A 22,139-nucleotide genomic window follows, 5' to 3' on the forward strand; every position below is an offset into this window, starting at 1 on the left:
TGAAATGGCCTGGAGGGCCGGATTCGGCCCGCGGGCCTTGTGTTTGACACCTGTGATCTAGACAGTAATGCACATTTGGACAGCAACATTGTCAGTCTGGAGGTGGAGGAGTGTTAGCTGTACTAGCAAATGTAGCCTCGTGAAACAAATAGAGGCTAGGTTCACACTGCTGCGAATCCAAAATCACGGTAAAATCGCGATTTCGCGGCTGCGATTTTGCCGCGATTTTGCTGAGATTTCGCCCGCGATTTAAGAGACATCTGTGCAGGGTTCAATGTAAATCGCGGCCCGAAATCGCAAAAAGTAGTACAGAGGTCCCCAACCCCCAGGCCGCAGACCGCTGTTGGCTTGTTGGGGGCCCGGGCCGTGAGGAAAGGGATAGGCAGTGAGTGAGGCTCAATTGCCACCTGGGCTCTGTCTCTTGCTTAGTCAGCAGTGGTAAGGGCCCTGCTGTGGGCTGGGCATGCAGGGGATCCTAATCCTTGTATGGGTCTAGTGCTCTGCCATCCTCCCACCACCTGCAGGTGCCCACTCCCCTTCTCCCAGCAATGCAATGCCACACCCATCCCTCTTTGTGGTCATGTCTCTCAGTATATGTACTGTATATATATTTTAGAATCTTTATTTGTATCTACAGTATTTGGCTGGTCACATGAGCCCTATTTAATATTATTAATAATATTAAATTGAGCTCATGTAATCAACCAAACATATACAAATAAAGATTTAAAAAATTAATAATAATAATAATAATATATATATATATATATATATATATATATATATATATATATATATATATATATATTTTTTTTTTTTTGCAATAACAATAATAAAAATATATATATTTTAATAATAATATTTTTTTCTTCAATAATATTAACAACAATATTTTTCTCATATTAATAATAAATAAATACAGATACAAATAAAGATGAGAGTTTCAGGCTGCAAACCCCCAACAGATCCCCACACCGTCACCCCCCCCCCCCTCACCCCGGTCCATGAAGGGGTTGACTTGTGTCTTCCATGAGGTCAGTCCCTGGTGCTGGGGAGGTTGGGGACCACAGAATTAAAGCATAATATTTTCCTTTTGGGATAAGGTTTTTTACATGAATAAATAAAAGCTGATCATTGTAAGCAGCTCTCTCAGTGGTAAATTGTTTGTCTCATCCTTGTCACGCCGAGAAGTTAGGTAGCAGTAGAAATAACTTTTCAAGGGAAAAAAAATCAATGTCTTGATTCTGGCATTTACAGTCCTGCATTGGAGTGTCAGTGATGTGTCTGTTTGGAATTATTTGGGCATCAGGGTAGCTAAGTAGTTAAAGCGGGGGTTCACCCTAAAAACTAATTTTTAACATTAGAGCCAGCATACTAAGGACATTTACTTTCAGCAGGTCATTTTTTTTTACTCCATACATACCTTTATATTCTGATTTTGTCCAGGCTTCCGCGTTCTGATGACTGTGGCACTGGGCGTTCCTATCCCTGCCTCAGGGTTTCTGATGACTGCGGGACTGGGCGTTCCTATCCTTCGGTTCGATGATTGACGGCTTGTGAAACAGGTCCCCTGTCGCACAACGCGCGTCACCAGATTTCCGGAAATAGCCGAGCTGCGAGTCGGCACTATACGGCGCCTGCGCCTGCCGTGTAGAGCTGACTACGCAGGCGCCGTATAGTGCCGGGCAGCCAAGACTATTCTACAACATCGCTGGATCTAGAGGGGGCTCAGGTAAGTGAGGGGGGCTGAAGGGGGCTGCTGCACACAGAAGGTGTTTTATTGTAATGCATAGAGTGCATTAAGATAAAAAACTTTCTGCCTTTACAATCCCTTTAACCCATTATTCATTGCAGTGGCCCTGGATCCTCCCTCTAGGGACAATATTACTTTGGAGTTTATTTGTTCTCCTTGTCTTTGCATAGGCATCCTCTGGAGTCACCAGATTGCTTTCTAAACACCGAAATACATAATGGTAGTTTAATTGACTTCAGATAAAAAGCAAAAATGTAAGCCTATATGTATGACTGTGGCGGTGACTTTAGATTGTAAACTCTGGGGAATGAACATAGGTTCATTGACTCCAGAGTTTACAATCTAATCTCACAGCTCAATGGCTTATTGTGTTGTTTCCCTTCTATATAAATAAGGATACAGTGCCTTTATAAAGTATTCATACCCTTTGAAATTTTCCATGTTTTGTCACGTTACAACCAAAAATGTAAATTTATTTTATTTGGATTTATTGTGATAGACCAACACAATGTGGCACATTATTATGAAGTGGAAGGAAAATGATACATGTTTTTCAAGTTTTTTTTTTTACAAATAAATATCTGAAAAGTGTGATGGGCATTAATATTCAGCATCCTTTACTCTGATATCCCGAACTAACGTCTAGTGGAACCAATTACCTTCAGAAGTCACCTAATTAGTAATAGTAAATAGAGTTTACCTGTGTAAATACAGTATAAATACATATGTAAAAGTGGGGGGTGTAATGGCGCTTACTGATGCACAGCACCATGTGATAATAAATAAGTGATGAAATATAAATGTTTCACTCTAAATTCCTCACAGATTCCTTACACACCAACAACTAAGATGTAAAGGAAGGGAAATGTGAAAATAATGACATCCGGCAAATAGTGACTCAAATCGCAATTTGAGATCATAACATTGAAAAATGTGAAACAATTGTAAAAACTATTATATTGAAGTGAAAGAAATCCATGCAAACACTAATACAATAATAAAGTATATGTGAACCAAAAATGATCAATAAGTGCACTCAAATGTGCTAAAAAGATAGTTCGATCAAAGTGTTCAAAGAAAAAAATCCATGCACAAAAAGTATTCCAAGTGAATAAAAAATGAATGATGAATAAATGAAATAAAAGTGCTTTGTGCAACAATTTCCACAAGGTGCAATATATAGAACAAAGTGCTTAATGCAAAAGTTTCCACAAAGTGCGATAGTGCTTGATATAAAGGTGATGCTGCAGTCCAATGCACGATCCCTCCGTGTGGTAGTGCAGATCAAATAAAATGAAAATACCAGCCTCTCACCTCAAGAAAGGCTAGTAGAGCCTATGTATTGTAATGGAGACCAGCAGATGGGTCAGGATAATCCAGGCTATTTCCAGCATCCGTCCACAGGTCATCCAGAAACGGCTATATGCTGGTGCACTTCAGAAAATAACTTGTAATATGGTCTGGTAGAGGACCTCTACCAGACCATATTACAAGTTATTTTCTGAAGTGCACCAGCATATAGCCGTTTCTGGATGACCTGTGGACGGATGCTGGAAATAGCCTGGATTATCCTGACCCATCTGCTGGTCTCCATTACAATACATAGGCTCTACTAGCCTTTCTTGAGGTGAGAGGCTGGTATTTTCATTTTATTTGATCTGCACTACCACACGGAGGGATCGTGCATTGGACTGCAGCATCACCTTTATATCAAGCACTATCGCACTTTGTGGAAACTTTTGCATTAAGCACTTTGTTCTATATATTGCACCTTGTGGAAATTGTTGCACAAAGCACTTTTATTTCATTTATTCATCATTCATTTTTTATTCACTTGGAATACTTTTTGTGCATGGATTTTTTTCTTTGAACACTTTGATCGAACTATCTTTTTAGCACATTTGAGTGCACTTATTGATCATTTTTGGTTCACATATACTTTATTATTGTATTAGTGTTTGCATGGATTTCTTTCACTTCAATATAATAGTTTTTACAATTGTTTCACATTTTTCAATGTTATGATCTCAAATTGCGATTTGAGTCACTATTTGCCGGATGTCATTATTTTCACATTTCCCTTCCTTTACATCTTAGTTGTTGGTGTGTAAGGAATCTGTGAGGAATTTAGAGTGAAACATTTATATTTCATCACTTATTTATTATCACATGGTGCTGTGCATCAGTAAGCGCCATTACACCCCCCACTTTTACATATGTTGATTTGTGCGAGAGCACTTATACAGTAGTGGCTGCTGCTTTTAGTATTGTTCTTAATTATTATTACATTATTTATTGATTATTTGTATCATCGCCCTTGGTTAGGTGTGGTCTTGCGCATTGGTTCCCCCTCTTTTACACAGTATAAATACAGCTGTTCTGCGAAGCCCTCAGAGGTTTTTAAGAGAACCTTAGTGTGCAAACAGCCTCTTGAAGGACAAGGAACACACCAGACAGGTCAGGGATAAAGTTGTGGAGAAGTTTAAAGCAGGGTTAGGTTATAAAAAAATATCCCACGCTTTGAACATCTCATGGAGCACTGTTCAATCCATCATCCGAAAATGGAAAGAGCATGGCACAACTGCAAACCTACCAAGACATGGCCGTCCACCTAAACTTTCTGGCCGGCAGAGGAGAGCATTAATCAGAGAAGCAGCCCATAGTAACCCTGGAGGAGCTGCAGAGATCCACAGCTCAGGTGGGAGAATCTGTCCACAGGACAACTATTAGTCAGCGTTGATGGGAAGATGGATGGGGCCAAATTTAGGGCAACCTTAGAAGAAAACCTGTTAGCATCTACAAAAGACTTGAGACTGGGGCGGAGGTTCACCTTCCAGCAGGACAAGGACCCTAATCATACAGCCAGAGCTACAATGGAATGGTTTAGATCAAAGTATATTCATGTTTTAGAATGTTCTCCATCCAATCTGACAGAGCTTGAGCTATATTGCAAAGAAGAATGGGCAAAAATGTCACTCTCTAGATGTGCAAAGACATACCCAAAAAGACTTGTACCTGTAATTGCAGAGAAAGGTGGTTCTACAAAGTATTGACTCAGGGGGGCTGAATACAAATGCACACCACATTTATATATATATATATATATGGAACCAGATTAAATTCACTTAGACCCCTTTCACGGTGAGGAGTTTTTCAGGCGGTACAGCGCTAAAAATAGCGCTGCTATACCGCCTGAAAAACTCCTGCACTGCATACTCAATGTGAAAGCCCTAGGGCTTTCACACTGAGGCGATGCGCTGGCGGGAGAGAAAAAAATCTCCTGCCAGCAGCATCTTTGGAGCGGTGAGAGGAGCGGCGTGCATACCGCTCCTTCACATTTAAAACAATGGGAAACCGCGGCAATACCGCCGGCAATGCGCCTCTGTAGAGGCGCATTGCGGGCGGTTTTAACCCTTTATCGGCCGCTAGCGGGGGTTAATACCGCACCGCTAGCTGTCAAATCCCGCAGCAAATCCGACGGTATATTTTTAGCGGCGCTATACCGCCACCGCGGCTCCCTCCTCAGTGTGAAAGGGGCCTTAGTGAGTGTCAACAGCCTCCCACCTAACATCCCTTGACTGAAAAATCTGAATATTGGGGGCTTAAAAGTGTCTGCATCTGATTCAATGCAGCTGTGCTAAACAGGTAGCACTGACACCTTAATCCAATAACCATGGAAAGGCAGAAGTTATTGTCCAAAAACGGGAAGGAAGGTGTGAAAATTGCAGAAACTAGTTACGTGTACTAGTTACATGATCCCAACCTTGGTATCCGGAAGGCTTTTACGTTCCTCAGCCTCTTCTTGGACAATAGCACCTGTCCTTCCACAGTAATTGGCTCAAAGTGTTGGTGCTACCTGTGTGGATATAAATGTTGGGCTATGGTCCTGTCACTCATTAGAATTGAAGATGTGGGCTAGATAAGATTTCGAAATGTCTTCAATAGTACAGAAAATGTCCAGTTGAATGTGATTGATTACTACTAGATATACGGTACCATGACCTGGATAAACGAGAACCTTCACAGACCTGGATAACATCTTCCATCCAAATGCAATGTCTGGGGCCTGATTAACCTTTTCAGCAAGTATGATCTTGTCACTTTGAATTAGGCTGGAACATACATATGCTTATGCAAATAACAATATTCAGAAAATCGCTGTTTGCATATTAACATCAGGTGTGTTCTGGGTGCCTTTAATATTTCTAGCTTTAGATGACGAAGATGGCCTCTCTTTCTTCTCCAGAACAGGGAGTGTAGAGACAAAGGGGTGGCATGAGTGTTTTAATGCTATGGTGATGGCATTGGACATTGAAAATGATGTCTTCATATAGACTTGAATATCAGGATAGTGTGATTCAGATGAGCAGACAGGTCAAAGACACTCTAGGTCATTAACAGGAGTCAAACAGACTCAGGTTTCAGGATCACAGAATGAAGATAAACTGATGAAGACTTTTCAACACTGAGGCCTGGCAGGGCCAAGCTTTAAATAGCCTATTTGGCCTGTCTGTCAGCAGTAAGTTTTTATGCGGCTCCACACAAATGCACATCAGCATGCATCTGGCCTAACAGAGACGCATGGCTGGACCCTAGTACCTTTAGGGCCCCAGTGAAGGACCCCCCTGACCCCTCCTATCGGTCCTAGGACCCTTTCAATCAGTCCCATGGCCCTTCTCCCTGGGCCTGGAGTGCTTCCCACTGATCCCTATATTATGGTCCTGTAGTGGAACCCTTTCACATGTTCTGCAGTGGACCCCCTTCCTGCCGTCTTGGGTTCCTCCCCCCCATAGTGTCGGAAAGTGTAGCACACTAGGGAACTTCATATAAGGGTCCAAATTAGTGGCTAAACTACCAGGGTTACAAAGGTCACACTTGCGACCAGGCCCTTGTGTTCCACCATTGCGAGGGTTCCCAACTTCTTCTTGCTGTCCTGCCCTTGCTATTGACAGTGCTAGTCCAGCATTTCTGTCTCCATGGCAGCGGCAGCACATTACATTATCTAAAGTAATGGGCGGTTCACAACACTGCCTGGGAGCCCCCACAGCGGCGGAACACCAGGGCCCGGTCACAAGTGCCAACCTCTGCGACCCTGGTAGTTCTGCCACTGGCTGGTGCCAGTCCTGTGTGCAAAACTAGTGACATGCATGCACAGGTGCAATGCATACTAGCACATTATCACATTGTCTTGCAGGTTCTTTTTAAAAAAAAGCCAGCGGTTTACTACTGCTTTAAAGGGGTTGTAAAGGTAAATGTTTTTTCACCTTAATGCATCCTATGCATTAAGGTGAAAAAACATCTGACAGCACCGCCCCCCCCCGCCCCCCGAGCCCCCATTTTACTTACCTCACCCCTCGAAAGTCCCACGCGTGTCCCATCATCCTGTTCGGTTCCCAGCCTGGCCGTTGATTGGCTAGGTTGGACAGATTGATAGCAGCGCAGCCATTGGCTGGCGCTGCTGTCAATCACATCCAATGACGTGGCACACCGGGGGCGGGGCCGAGTGATACAGTAGCGGCTATGGCCGCCGCTGTATCACAGGAGCACGCTCGCAAAAGCTTTCCACCATGCAAGGGAGCTTGCATGAAGGTGGAAAGCTTTTGCGAGGAGGAGCTGAGACAGCCGCCGAGGGACCCCAGAAGACCAGGTTCAGGGACACCCTGTGCAAAACGAGCTGCACAGTCAAGGTAAGTATAACATGTTTGTTATTGTTCCCCAAAAAAATTCTGCCTTTAGTGTTCCTTTAAGCACAATTAAAATTCCTAGATGCTTTCTTATAACACAGCGAATGTTCACATTTTGAGTTCAAGATCACTATAAGATTGCATTCCGTTTAGCCTCTTGATGACTATGTGATTAGAACACGATATGTCTTTATAAAATGTTTTATATCCAAAGCTATTATAAAACAATTCATTTTTAAACTACCATCAGCAGATAGCTGTAATTATTTAATATGTTGATGCTGGAAAAGCAGTCAGCAATGAAAGAGTGAAGTTAGCACAAGCCCCATAACATTCCCTTTGTGGCAAAGCTTATTAAATTATCTTAAGCCATATAGACGCTATCCTGAGAATACCTGAATGTACATGAACACTGCGTGTTTAGACAAACGAAAAAATAATGTGATCTTGTCACACGATCTTTGGAAATGCCTGGTTGCTTGGAATCTGTGCAGTAACTCTGCAGCCTTGTCCTCACAAACACTTCACATTCCTCTATGAGAGCCTGTCATATTCGCACCAGGGAATATTTAAATAAGCATTATGGTAGGAACCGTATATCTTCTGCAAGTTTAATGTCTTTCATGTAGCTTTAGGTGTAGTTTTGAGGTGAATTGACTGTTCCTTGTCACTCATGTAAATGTATACCATGCATAGCAATGTACAGCTCCTACGGCATTCTGTAAAGAAAACCTGCCCTGTAAGAAATAGGGAGGATGCTACTGGTGACCTTTTTCTGAAACTGCTAGATTCCTGGTTGTCAAGGAGACCTTTCAATAACTTTGCAAAGTTTGCATTAATAAATGCTTGACATGTCAAAAAGCTGTACCCTTTGTCTATAAAAGCAAGCCTTCGAGTACAGGCATGCGACTTAGCCCAGGCTCAGATAAGGTCATTAGTCTGTTTGTGGGGCAGGGTGGTCATCATGTCCTCCATGTTTCCCTCCTAATTGGGTGACCAAGCAAGGGTCACATGAGAGGCCTACCTTGGGGTGGGTTCTTCTGGGCTATGCTAGGCAGGGTCCCTCACCTTACTCATTGGGTACCTTTACTTGAGCCACGCTCATGACCTTTTAGATGACAAACATGAACAAACTCTAGTAAACTCTCTGGATATTGTATACACTAACAGAGTAACTCTCAGAGCACTCTCCACCTGTTCATTATATCACCGCTGGTATACAGAATAATTCCGTGCTGCCTTAAGGGTAAACTGCTGACACACCAAGTAGACAAATTGCAACAATGTGGAAACAAAAAAAGTGTAGCGCTAATCAAAATATATAAATTAATAAATAAATAAATACGTGAAAAATTAATAAATACGTAGAAACTTGATAAATAAAGTGCTCAAATATTGATAGTGAACAATGTAAATATGTCCCCATAAGCACACTATGAAAGTCTATATGCAGGAAATTCAAAACAGGTGCAAAAATGCAGACTATCTGTCCTTAGAGTGATCAAACTTCGGTGTTGACAAAGTTCAAAATATGGTGATGACTTCAAACCATGCAGATCTGTGCAAGTGAAGAAGTGATGAAGTGAAGGGAACCACCCCACAGGTAAAAGGCTTACCAGAATGTATGGACCCTAGAGAACCTAGGGGTCAAAAAGGCTTGTGTGGTGGAACCACAATGTAATTTGGATGATCCTATGGACTTCAGGATTCTGTGCCAGAGATGACAAAACACCAGCAGGATAGAGAGAATCTCAGGGAAAGGTGACTTCCTAGTGGGTTGTCTCATAGAAATGATGGTCCAGGGAATCCCAAATAGATGTAGAAGGGTTGTGTCATATAATAGAAGAAAAAAATGGCCACATAGCGTAACTCTATATTACATATCAAAAGTTTAATGAAGTCATAACACTTACATTTGTGATGATATTCAAGAGCTTTGTATAAAATGTGGCAACAATGGAGTAGCCCGATGCGTTTCGTCTGCTAGGACATCATCTGGGGCACAGCATCCTGAAGTCCTCGCAGGCACAGCATCCTGAAGTCCATAGGATCGCCTAAATTACATTGTGGTTCCACCACGCAAGCCTTTTTGACCCAGTGAACGTAGGTTCTCTAGGGTCCATACATTCTGGTAAGCCTTTTACCTGTGGGGTGGTTCCCTTCACTTCTTCACTTGCACAGAACTGCATGGTTTGAAGTCATCACCATATTTTGAACTTTGTCAACACCGAAGTTTGATCACTCTAAGGACAGATAGTCTTTGCATTTTTGCACCTGTTTTGAATTTCCTGCATATAGACTTTCATAGTGTGCTTATGGGAACATTTCTATTTACATTGTTCACTATCAATATTTGAGCACTTTATTTATCAAGTTTTTACTTATTTATTCATTTTTCACATATTTATTTATTTATTCATTTATATATTTTGATTAGCGCTCCAGTACATCACGCTACCTCACTCCCAGTAACGGTATGGGGTCCAGCTGTGCACCTAGCACGGACTCCATACATGTACTTCACTAAACTCTTTGTCTTCTGTACCTGTATTTAGGTTGAGGGCCCTGGTGGTCCTGAACTGCTCCCTTTGCTATGGAAGATGGATTGCGGATGAAGGAGTGCTGATAACACCTCCCTCGCTGCAAGAGGCTATATCACCTGCCACATGTACACACTTACAACAGGCTGCTTGCCAAACCTTTGTTTGGCAAGCAAACTCTTGTAAATATATAAAAAAAAGGTAAGTGGCGCTGCCCATCAGCTGAAGAGCTGACCCTTAAAAGTGAATCACACTTCACACCAATATAAGGAGTGAAGGTGCCATTGTGAAACAGTGTGTATATACTGTATCCAAGACAGGTGGCCAGAGTACGTAAAAAAATCTCTTTGAGTGCAGTAGCAATAACAAACTTATTTACACTCTAAAGTGCAAGAAAATTCAATTTTAGTGTATGCCACACCTATTGGTGCACTGCAAGTGCAAAAAACACCTAAAAATTTATAAATCAAAAAAACAAAACATGTAAATAATAAAACTTCTTTAGAGAATATATATATATATATATATATATATATATATATATATATATATATATATATATAGTAAACAAATAGTTCAGTCCTGGGTGTAAAAATATATGCAATAAACAGATAATTCAGTCCTTGAGTGAAAAAATGCTTGGTGCAAGTGTATCCTTGTATGCAGTATTTCCAAGTGACTTGTGCAGGTATCCAAAGTGACTTGTGCATACACTTTATCACGGCTTCTAGTGGTGCAACGGATCACAGTTGATCCGTGATCCGAACGGGTCACCCCCTTCGGATCGGCACACACTGTGATCCGCGGATTGCCGCGGCTCCGGAGCTAGGCCGAAGCCGCGGCCTTTCCTAAGGTTATGGCCGCGACTCCGTAGCTAGGACGAAGCCACGGCCTTTCCTAATGTTGTGGCCGTGGCTTCGGCCTAGCTCCAGAGCCGCTGCCATCTTAGTACACCCGGCGGCGGCCCTCCTCTCTGTTTACACCCACAGAGGAGGAGGAGCCTGCACTCGTGGGACACACCGCTGGGAATCATACTACTGGGGGTGTCTGTCTGTACTACCTGGGGGGTGTCTTACCTGAGGGGGGTGTGTCTGTCTGTACTACCTGGGGGTGTGTGTCTGTCTGTACTACCTGGGGGTGTGTGTCTGTCTGTACTACCTGGGGGGGTTTCTGTCGGTACTACCTGGGGGGGGGTGTCTGTTGGTACTACCGGATTGGGGGGGTGTCTGTTGGTACTACCTGGGGGGGGTCTGTCAGTACTACCTGGGGGGGGTGTCTGTACTGAGAGGGTGGGTGTCTGTACTGGGGGAGGGTGTCTGCACCGAGGAGGTTCTTTACTGAGGAGAGACTATAGTTGGTGGGGGGGGGGGGGGGGTGACACCATTTTTTTCTGCACCGGGTGACACCAACCCTAGTGACGCCACTGCAGTGGGGGGAGATGTGGATATTATAGTGGGGGGGGGGGAGATGTGGATATTACAGTGGGGGGGAGATGTGGATATTACAGTGTGGGGGGGGTGATGTGGATTTTACAGTGGGGGAGAATCTTTTTTTTTTTTTTTTGCCGATCTGAAAAATGATCCAATCCGTGACTCTTGATCCGAGGAACGATCCGAACCGTGAGTTTTTTCATCCGTTGCACCCCTAGTTAACATGATGGCATTCAAAGATAACAGTTCAGAATAAAGTTCAGACATATCACCAGAATCCTTAGTCCCTAACTTCAGGCTTGTTGCTGCCCCAGCATACCTGTTCAAGATAGAGTCCATTACTGACAGAGTCCATGAACAGGAATATTAATTAAGACTATGCTCCAATACTTTTGTGGCTTCATGGAGGACTGCATGACCCAGCAATCTTCCTACATCTACAGCATTGCAATACTTACTATTAAAAGTACCCAAAAGAGACAATATTGCACTATTGGAGTTTTTTCTTTTCATATTTGCACTTCTTGGTATTGATGATATCTGACCGGATCTAATCATCGCCCAAGATCTGTGGAGGCTTCTGGTGGGAGACACTCAGGACATCCTTCCAGTGGATATCAGATCCAACAACCGTTTGTGACCCCCCTGAATAAGGGTGGTCGCTGGCTTTTTGGTAAGCCTCCTACCTCACTGTGATGATGGGTTTCACATGGTCAAGCATTTGATCCATGCTCCGTATTTCATAAGGGATCTATTTTATTGAATTCAAACCACCTATGAACTTTTTCACGTGCACGATTATTTGATTTCCCTATTTTGCACTTTATATGTCACTGGAAATGACAGTTTAATGTTTTTATGTTTGCATTATGTTGGTTTTATATGGAATATTGTTTAGCAGTCACAGTTAATTTTTGCACATTTGCACTTCATATTATCTGGTACACACATATATGTATCATTTTGATAGTCTAATTTATAGCACTGCACTTTATAGTTCTCATTTTGTCTTTGTGCCCAATATCTGGGTTATAGTGCTTAACTGCTGTTTTTGTTTGCGAATATTATTTTATATTTAATCTATAACTATTGTTTGCATTGTTTTTACAATGCTTATGTTTTAAATTGAACATATGTACAGTGACCATAGAACTAACTTAAAGCGGAGGTTAACCCAAAAAAATGTTTTTTAACATTACATTCAGCCAAATTGTCCTAATGACAATCGGCTGTTTTTTTTTTTTTTCGTACATACCGTATTTTCACCGCCGCTTCCGGGTATGTCCTCTGCGGGACTGGGCGTTCCTAATTGATTGACAGGCTTCCGACCATCGCATACTACGCGTCACAAGTTGCCGAAAGAAGCCGAACGTCGGTGCACAGGCGCCGTATAGAGCCGCACCAACGTTCGGCTTCTTTCGGCAACTCGTGACGCGCTGTATGCGACGGTCGGAAGCCTGTCAATCAATTAGGAACGCCCAGTCCCGCAGAAGACATACCCGGAAGCGGCAATGAAAATACGGTATGTACGGGGGAAAAAACACCTATTGTCATTAGGACAACTCGGCTGAATGTAATGTAAAAATTTATTTTTGGGTAAACCCCCGCTTTAAGCCCGAGTTCACACTAATGCAGTGCGGGAAACCCCGCTATCCGTGTGCGTTTCCCATACCACTTTCCAATCACATTGCCCATGCGTTCTGCAGCAGGTGTCAGTGCAAACTTAACGATACCCCAAGTGTAGGTTACAAATGAAGTTTGCCTGCATTGGATCGCATTGGTACAAAGGTACCATGTGATCCAGTTGCAGTGCAGCTCCAAAATTGGTGCATGCACAACTTGTGCGCGATGCGGTGCGATTTGAGCTTATTAAAAATGCATGGGCTCAAATCACACTGCACTGAATCGCATGTGCATTGAACAGGAATGCGATTCAGTTGCTGTCTAATTCACATGCGGTTCATAGTGTGGACCAAGGCTTATGCCCTGTACAGACGATCGGAATTTCAGATGGAAAAAGTCCGTTCATCGGAAATTCCGACCGTGTGTATGCCCCATCGGAGTAATTCCATTGGAAATTCAGATGAATTCCATCAGAGTTTAGATAGAGAACATGTTCTTTTTTTACTCCGATGGAATTCCGTCGGAAATTCCAAAGTGAATTTGGTCGGACAAAGGTCCGAACGTGTGTACGGGGCATAAGGGTAGTTGCTTTTGGGGTGAATTTGGCAATGGAATTTTAGGTCTTTTGTCTACCGCAGAAGGAATATCTTTCTCCATTCAGCAAGGAGGTTTTTCTGTGTTCTCAATAATATTAAAGAAAAAAAATCAGTGACAGCCAGATGCTTAAATCTGGACTTCAGCCAAACATTAGTTAAAAAATGTGCTGTGTAATAACAGTCATGGGGTGAATGCCTCTTACAGGAATACAGGCATGTAAATGTCTGTGAACAAGCGCCTAACATTTTTACGTAAGTAAAAATAAAAAAATTTGATTACTGGCCAGTATTTTGTGTGGATGTGTGAATAAAATACATCCCCCCAATATCTGAATATTTGGCATTTTGGGAGCTAGAACAAATGTTTAGGCACATATATGTGTATATGTGCACATACAAGTGTAAATTAATGCGCAATACAGACCATATTTGTGTTTTTGCGCAGGACCTGTCTAGCAGGAAGATTCAACACTTATGCCGCGTACACACGACCGTTTTTCACGATGTGAAAAATTACATTTTTTTTTTATGTCATTAAAAACGATTGTGTGTAGACTCCAGAGCATTTTTCGCGACGTTAAAAATGGGCATGCTCTAAGTTTTCGCGTCAATTTTCACGTTGTCGTTTTTCACGTCGTAAAAAATGCTTGTGTGTAGGCTTTAACGACATGAAAAAAACGCGCATGCTCAGAAGCAAGTTTTGAGACGGGGGCGCTCGTTCTGGTAAAACTAGCATTCGTAATGGAGATATCACATTCATCACGCTGTAACAGACTGAAGAGCACGAATCGTCTCTCACCAAACTTTTACTAACACAAAATCAGCCATCCGAAGGGTACTTCCCCGGATTTTTAACCGATGGTGTGTAGGCAAGACTGATGAAAGCCAGCTTCATCGGATATCTGATGAAAAAATCCATTGGTCCGTTTTCATCAGACGAACCGATCGTGTGTACAGGGCATAATGGAACCAATTGCCTTCAGAAGTCACCTAATTAGTAAATATAATCCACCTGTGTGTAATTGAATGCCAGTATAAATACAGCTGTTCTGTGAAGCTCTCAGAGTTTTTTTTTTTTTTTAAGATATTTTTATTAGGTTTAAGACAAACCAACAAACAGAAAAACATACAAAAAAAAACACCAGACAACCTGGTCAGAACCGTTAGGCAATACACTCAAACATAGAAAAATAAACTGACATCAGTGCAAAATATAAAGTAGGCACAGTGGTAAAAGGATCAGGTATAATACCTGAATATAGCAAAAGCGGAGGTCCAGACATCAGAGATCCGTGAGGCACGGCCCATCAATGGTCAAGCATGAGTAGTACAATCAGTGCTGGGAGAGGGATAGCGGACTAGCCAACCATCTACCCCAAATTTTGTGGAAGGTTTTGTTCTGTTTCCTGGAGTTCAAAAGTAAGTTTATATAGTGGGATAGGGTCATTAATAAGTTTTAACCAGAGGGATTTCAGAGAGGTCTGTGTGCCTGTCCAGGACAGTAAAATAGCTTTTTTAACATAGAAGAAGAGTATACGGAGCAGTCTCTTGGCATGTGATGATAGGTGTAATTCGCCAAAAATGCCTAATAGGCAGTTCTTGGGGTGGATTATGTTTGGGAGGCCTAGCGCGGATGAGATGAAAGCTCCCAGAAGTCCTGGACTACCGGGCATGTCCAGAAGCAGTGTAAGAAATCGGCCTCCCAGCCACAGCCGCGGAAACAGGCAGCTGAGGGCAGGAGACCCATCTTGTGTAACCTAGCCAGAGTGAGGTGGGTTTGATGGAAAATTTTGACCTGTTTTGACCATATTTTGACCATGTTTTATACGTATCACTAAATTCTGACCAGTCCTCATCTACCAGGGAGATGTCCAGAGAGGTCCATTTTACCTGAGCTTTGTGAAACCTGGGGTTAAAGTCAGTCATTAGGGCTGCATAATAGGTTTTTCCAATGGGGGCAGGTCAGTGGGATCATCCAGGGAGCCAAACTGGGCACGGATAGCGTGCCTGAGCTGGTAGTAATAAAATAGGTACGATCTTGGTAAATCGAAATCTAAACGTAACTGAGAAAAAGATTTAAAGCCCTGAGCATTGTACAAGTGGCATAAATATTTACCAGCGATTGGGATCAGGAAGGGAGTATAGTTCCTGCAGATTGGGGTTAAACCACAGGGGGTTGTTGGGAGATTTCAGCCAGGTGTGCCTGGATACTTTTGTGACAATATAACGAAAAGAGGAAAAAGAAGTGGAAAGTAGGGAGGTTCCGGGGCGATCGGGGACCAGGCCTCTGTAGATAATATTATGTAGGGTTTCCAGAGAAGATACAATGGCTCCCTCCGTGGAGGTACAGGCATTGGCCGGAAACGGGCACAGCCAATTGTGGATGTGCACCAACTGGGATGCCAAATAATATAGAAAGAAGTTGGGAATTGCCAGGTCTGCCAAGTGCACTGGCAACCGCAGTGTTTCAAGTGCTACCTTGGGGGAGCCACCCTTCCACAGGAAAGTAGTACATATTGAATCACTGCGTTTAAAAATAGATTTAGGTATTTTGCAAGGGGAATTGGCAAGGATATAGAGTAATCTAGGTAGGTATATCATTTTGAGGACGTTGGCCCTCCCCATAAGATCCATAGGCAGATCCATCCACTGCTTGGTCTGCTCCTGAAGGCGGACCAATAGAGGATCTAAGTTATTGGCGACATATAAAGATAAAGGGGTCTGCACCAGAACCCCAAGGTACCTAAAGGAGGATACCACTTGAAGCTTGGAATCCGGGTGAATGGGGCCCCATTTACGCTACGCTGCCGTAACTTAGGAGGCAAGTGCTTTGTGAATACAGCACTTACCTCACTGACTTACGGCGGCGTAGCATAAATATGATACGCTGCACCGCCATAACAATGCGCGCCCCTACCTGAATCCGGCCCACAGTGTGCAAATATATCCTTATTTTGCACGTAACCTAATATTTATTAAGGATATATTTGCACACTGTGCACATAGTGCCAACACTTTCACCGGATTTAATCTAATTTAACCACTTCCATACCAGGTACTTACGCAGCTTCCTGCCCAAGCCAATTTTCAGCTTTCAGCACTGTCGCACTTTGAATGGCAATTGCGCGGTCATGCTACACTGTCCCAAACAAAATTGGCGTCCTTTTTTCCCCACAAATAGAGCTTTCTTTTGGTGGTATTTGATCACCTCTGCGATTTTTTTTTTTGCGCAACAACTAAAAAAAGGCTGAAAATTTGGAAAAAAAATTACGTTTTTATTTTTTTCTGTTAATTTTTTTGTAAATAAGTTTTCTCTTTCAATTACGGGCACTGATATGGCGGCACTAATGGGCACCGATGAGATGGCACTGATGGACATCGATGAGGTAGTACTGACGGGCACAGATGAGGTGGCACTGATTGGCGGCGCTGGTATGCGACACTGATGGGCACACATAGGCGGCACTGATGGGCACACATAGGCGGCACTGATGGGCACACATAGGCGGCACTGATGGGCACACATAGGCGGCACTGATGGGCACACATAGGCGGCACTGATGGGCACTCATGGGCGGCACTGGGCACTCATAGGCGGCACAGATGGGCACTCATGGGCGGCACTGATGGATACTTATGGGTGGCACAAATGGGCACTGCTAGGTGGGCACTGGGCATGGATGGGCACTGTGGGGTGGCACTGATGGACACTGGGGTGGCGCTGATGGACACTGGGGTGGCGCTGATGGACACTGGGGTGGCGCTGATGGACACTGGGGTGGCAGCACTGATTGTTGCCAGTCAGTGCCCATTTGTGGGCACTGACTGGCATCTTTTTTCTTTATGTTTTTTTTTTTATTTATTTTTTAGACTTTTTTTTTTTTTTTTGGCTTTTTTTTTTTTTTTGCCCACCCTGGTGCTCCAGGGTGGGCATCCCTGGTGGTCCAGTGTGGCGATCCGAGGGGGGGCTGCGCTGATAAACAATCAGCGCTAACCCCCCCTGTCAGGAGAGCCGCCGATCGGCTATCCTCTACTCGCGTCTGTCAGACGCGAGTGAGGAAGAGCCATCGGCGGCTCTTCCTGTTTACATCGTGATCAGCCGTGGTTGGACACGGCTGATCACGTGGTAAAGAGTCTCCGCCGGAGGCTCTTTACCGAGATCGGAGATGCAGGGTGTCAGACTGACACCCCGCATCACCGATCGCCGCGATGCGCGCCCCCACGGGCGCGCGCGGCATGAAATCCTGCAGGACGTTCTAGAACGTCCTGTCAGGATTTCATAACCACTTCCCGGACGTAAATCGGCCATAGGCCGGGCGGGAAGTGGTTAATATATTTTACAGTATGTTTAAAAATATTTTTTGCATGAATCAGCGCAGTAAAAATTTTTGGTACATTCTTTCATTAGCAGACAGACCCCCCCCCCCCCTGCCCTCGCCCTCTATTAGTACAGAGTGACAACCCCACCCGGGCGGCAGCTGGAGAGGAGAGCCTGAGAGGAATGTGTGGAGCCGCGGCGCCCGGGTGGAGAAGAAGATCGTGACACGGCGTCGGTGAGTGGCTGGCGCAGAGAGCGGCTCGCGGTGACTGGCGCAGAGAGACGCCGACAAGGAGAGGCAGAGGAGGATGGAGGGGAGCAGTGAGCACTATGGCGCTTGAGCACTCTGTGGCGCCTGGGTAAACTGCACCCCGCGCAGACTTCTCGGATTGGCCCTGAGTTTTCCGCCCTGCTCCCCTGGCGGCCCTGGCGCCGTAAGGCAAGTGCCATTGTTGCCTTGCGCTAGCGCCCGCCCTGACTCCCTGAGTCCCTTCCATTCGTACAGTATTAAAACCCCTTATGGTAATTTTTCTAAGATGTACCACTCTTTCTCTTTGATCTCCTTTCTTTCCCTTTATCCTAGTTTCTTGTTTTTTTCCCCCATTCCTCTTTCTAGCTGTATTTCTTGTTCTTTCTCTTATTCTTTCTCTCTGTTTTTCTTTGTTCCTCCCCCTCTTTTCTTCTCTCCATGTATTTTCTATTTGTATTCCTTCTCTTACCCCTTGGGGGGGGGGGTGATGAGTGGCAGTGCTGAGGGTTGGGATTAGTGGCAGTGCTGGTGGGGGGGGGATCAACAGTGACAGTGCTGGGGGGAGTTCTGATCATCCAACTTAGGTGTTCTTGATCAAGGTAATCTGATGATCTGAGAACTGTAGTGGAGACTTTTAATGGCAACTATAATCACAGGTAGTGTTACTCACTGACTCACTGTGTCTTTGGCTTCACTGTATCTCCGACTTTGTGGTGTCTCGCAGAAGTGACATCTATGCCGAAATCAGGAGATAGGGTCTCCTTCAGCCCCTCTCACTGCACATTCCTCACCAGTCAGCTGACCACTAGTCTCTTTCCCCCAGCCATGCCACGAACTGAATGGGCAGCTGCGTAGAGGCTGAGTGGGCGGCTGCAGGCTCTAGGAACAGCCCAGCTGTGCGGCTGAGAAAAGGCTGGGAGAGCGGTGCGGGCTTCAGGAACAGCCCAGGATTTGGTGACCCCTGGCAAATTGTCATTCGACCTCCAAGTGGGTCCCGACTCCTAGGTTGAGAACCACTGCCCTAGGGGGGCGCTTTCTAACTGTGTGGGGGGGTGCTTGTACTGTAAGAAGACAGAGATCCGTGTTCCTGCTTAGCAGAAACACAAGATGTTAGTCTTTTCCTCTCACAGAATGGTAATCTGCCTTGTTTACATAGGTGGACCACCGTTCTGTCTGCCTCGGGAACATTTGGCGGGGCACTGCGGCACGCGTGCACGCTCCAAACTTGGAAGAAAAATCACGTACAGTAGAAAGGCCATGAAACACCAACAAGATGGTGATAGCAGGGTGCCAGGGACCTGAAGACCGGCTAAAAACTGGCCATGGGGATTGCAACTCTGGATACCTGGTCTGGTAAGTAAAAGTCAGCGGCTAAAGATTTTTTTTTTATAACTGACCGGAGCTCCTCTTTAAGCTTGCTATCGGCGGCTCTTCCTGTTTACATCGTGATCAGCCGTGGTTGGACACGGCTGATCACGTGGTAAAGAGTCTCCGCCGGAGGCTCTTTACCGAGATCGGAGATGCAGGGTGTCAGACTGACACCCCGCATCACCGATCGCCGCGATGCGCGCCCCCACGGGCGCGCGCGGCATGAAATCCTGCAGGACGTTCTAGAACGTCCTGTCAGGATTTCATAACCACTTCCCGGACGTAAATCGGCCATAGGCCGGGCGGGAAGTGGTTAATATATTTTACAGTATGTTTAAAAATATTTTTTGCATGAATCAGCGCAGTAAAAATTTTTGGTACATTCTTTCATTAGCAGACAGACCCCCCCCCCCCCAGCCCTCGCCCTCTATTAGTACAGAGTGACAACCCCACCCGGGCGGCAGCTGGAGAGGAGAGCCTGAGAGGAATGTGTGGAGCCGCGGCGCCCGGGTGGAGAAGAAGATCGTGACACGGCGTCGGTGAGTGGCTGGCGCAGAGAGCGGCTCACGGTGACTGGCGCAGAGAGACGCCGACAAGGAGAGGAGGAGGAGGATGGAGGGGAGCAGTGAGCACTATGGCGCTTGAGCACTCTGTGGCGCCTGGGTAAACTGCACCCCGCGCAGACTTCTCGGATTGGCCCTGAGTTTTCCGCCCTGCTCCCCTGGCGGCCCTGGCGCCGTAAGGCAAGTGCCATTGTTGCCTTGCGCTAGCGCCCGCCCTGACTCCCTGAGTCCCTTCCATTCGTACAGTATTAAAACCCCTTATGGTAATTTTTCTAAGATGTACCACTCTTTCTCTTTGATCTCCTTTCTTTCCCTTTATCCTAGTTTCTTGTTTTTTTCCCCCATTCCTCTTTCTAGCTGTATTTCTTGTTCTTTCTCTTATTCTTTCTCTCTGTTTTTCTTTGTTCCTCCCCCTCTTTTCTTCTCTCCATGTATTTTCTATTTGTATTCCTTCTCTTACCCCTTGGGGGGGGGGGGTGATGAGTGGCAGTGCTGAGGGTTGGGATTAGTGGCAGTGCTGGTGGGGGGGGGATCAACAGTGACAGTGCTGGGGGGAGTTCTGATCATCCAACTTAGGTGTTCTTGATCAAGGTAATCTGATGATCTGAGAACTGTAGTGGAGACTTTTAATGGCAACTATAATCACAGGTAGTGTTACTCACTGACTCACTGTGTCTTTGGCTTCACTGTATCTCCGACTTTGTGGTGTCTCGCAGAAGTGACATCTATGCCGAAATCAGGAGATAGGGTCTCCTTCAGCCCCTCTCACTGCACATTCCTCACCAGTCAGCTGACCACTAGTCTCTTTCCCCCAGCCATGCCACGAACTGAATGGGCAGCTGCGTAGAGGCTGAGTGGGCGGCTGCAGGCTCTAGGAACAGCCCAGCTGTGCGGCTGAGAAAAGGCTGGGAGAGCGGTGCGGGCTTCAGGAACAGCCCAGGATTTGGTGACCCCTGGCAAATTGTCATTCGACCTCCAAGTGGGTCCCGACTCCTAGGTTGAGAACCACTGCCCTAGGGGGGCGCTTTCTAACTGTGTGGGGGGGTGCTTGTACTGTAAGAAGACAGAGATCCGTGTTCCTGCTTAGCAGAAACACAAGATGTTAGTCTTTTCCTCTCACAGAATGGTAATCTGCCTTGTTTACATAGGTGGACCACCGTTCTGTCTGCCTCGGGAACATTTGGCGGGGCACTGCGGCACGCGTGCACGCTCCAAACTTGGAAGAAAAATCACGTACAGTAGAAAGGCCATGAAACACCAACAAGATGGTGATAGCAGGGTGCCAGGGACCTGAAGACCGGCTAAAAACTGGCCATGGGGATTGCAACTCTGGATACCTGGTCTGGTAAGTAAAAGTCAGCGGCTAAAGATTTTTTTTTTATAACTGACCGGAGCTCCTCTTTAAGCTTGCTTGAAGCTTTTACTGACCGCTTAGGCTCTGAAGAAAGGGGTGCGCCCCGGAAACGCATCAGCTGTTTAGCCATTTGGGGTACCATCTGATCCTCCTGTCATCAGGTCCTATTTGCAGGTGCCAAGGGATGCAGTTCGACTGATAGGAAAGACTTTACATATGCTTGTTTGTGAGTAGTACCATTGCTTTTATATATTTTTTATAAAATGTTTGTATCGATCTTTTTCTTTCTAGTTGTATGAATACCCATTGTTCTGAAGAGGGCTGCAAGACTCTAGACTTTGCCTTAACCCAAAGAGTGGATCACACCGTGTCTAGCGAAACATCAGAGCACAGGAGATTATTGTTTTGTTGAAGCTTTTACTGCCAGTATTCCTATTAGGATCTGTACTCAGCATCCAAATACTGGAAATAAAGTTGTAGAAGTGATATTCGGAGATGACAGTTAAAGCGGTGGTTCACCCTAAAAACTACATTTTCTTATTCCACTGCCCCCCCACATTACAATCCGATTAAGGCTCTTATTATTTTTTTCATGCTGTACATACCTTAGTACAGCATATTCACCCGTGCATCCGGGTTGCGAGTCCCGCGGGAGTGGGC

This window comes from Rana temporaria, chromosome 1 (assembly GCF_905171775.1).
Source record: "Rana temporaria chromosome 1, aRanTem1.1, whole genome shotgun sequence".
In the NCBI taxonomy this organism is placed as follows: domain Eukaryota; kingdom Metazoa; phylum Chordata; class Amphibia; order Anura; family Ranidae; genus Rana; species Rana temporaria.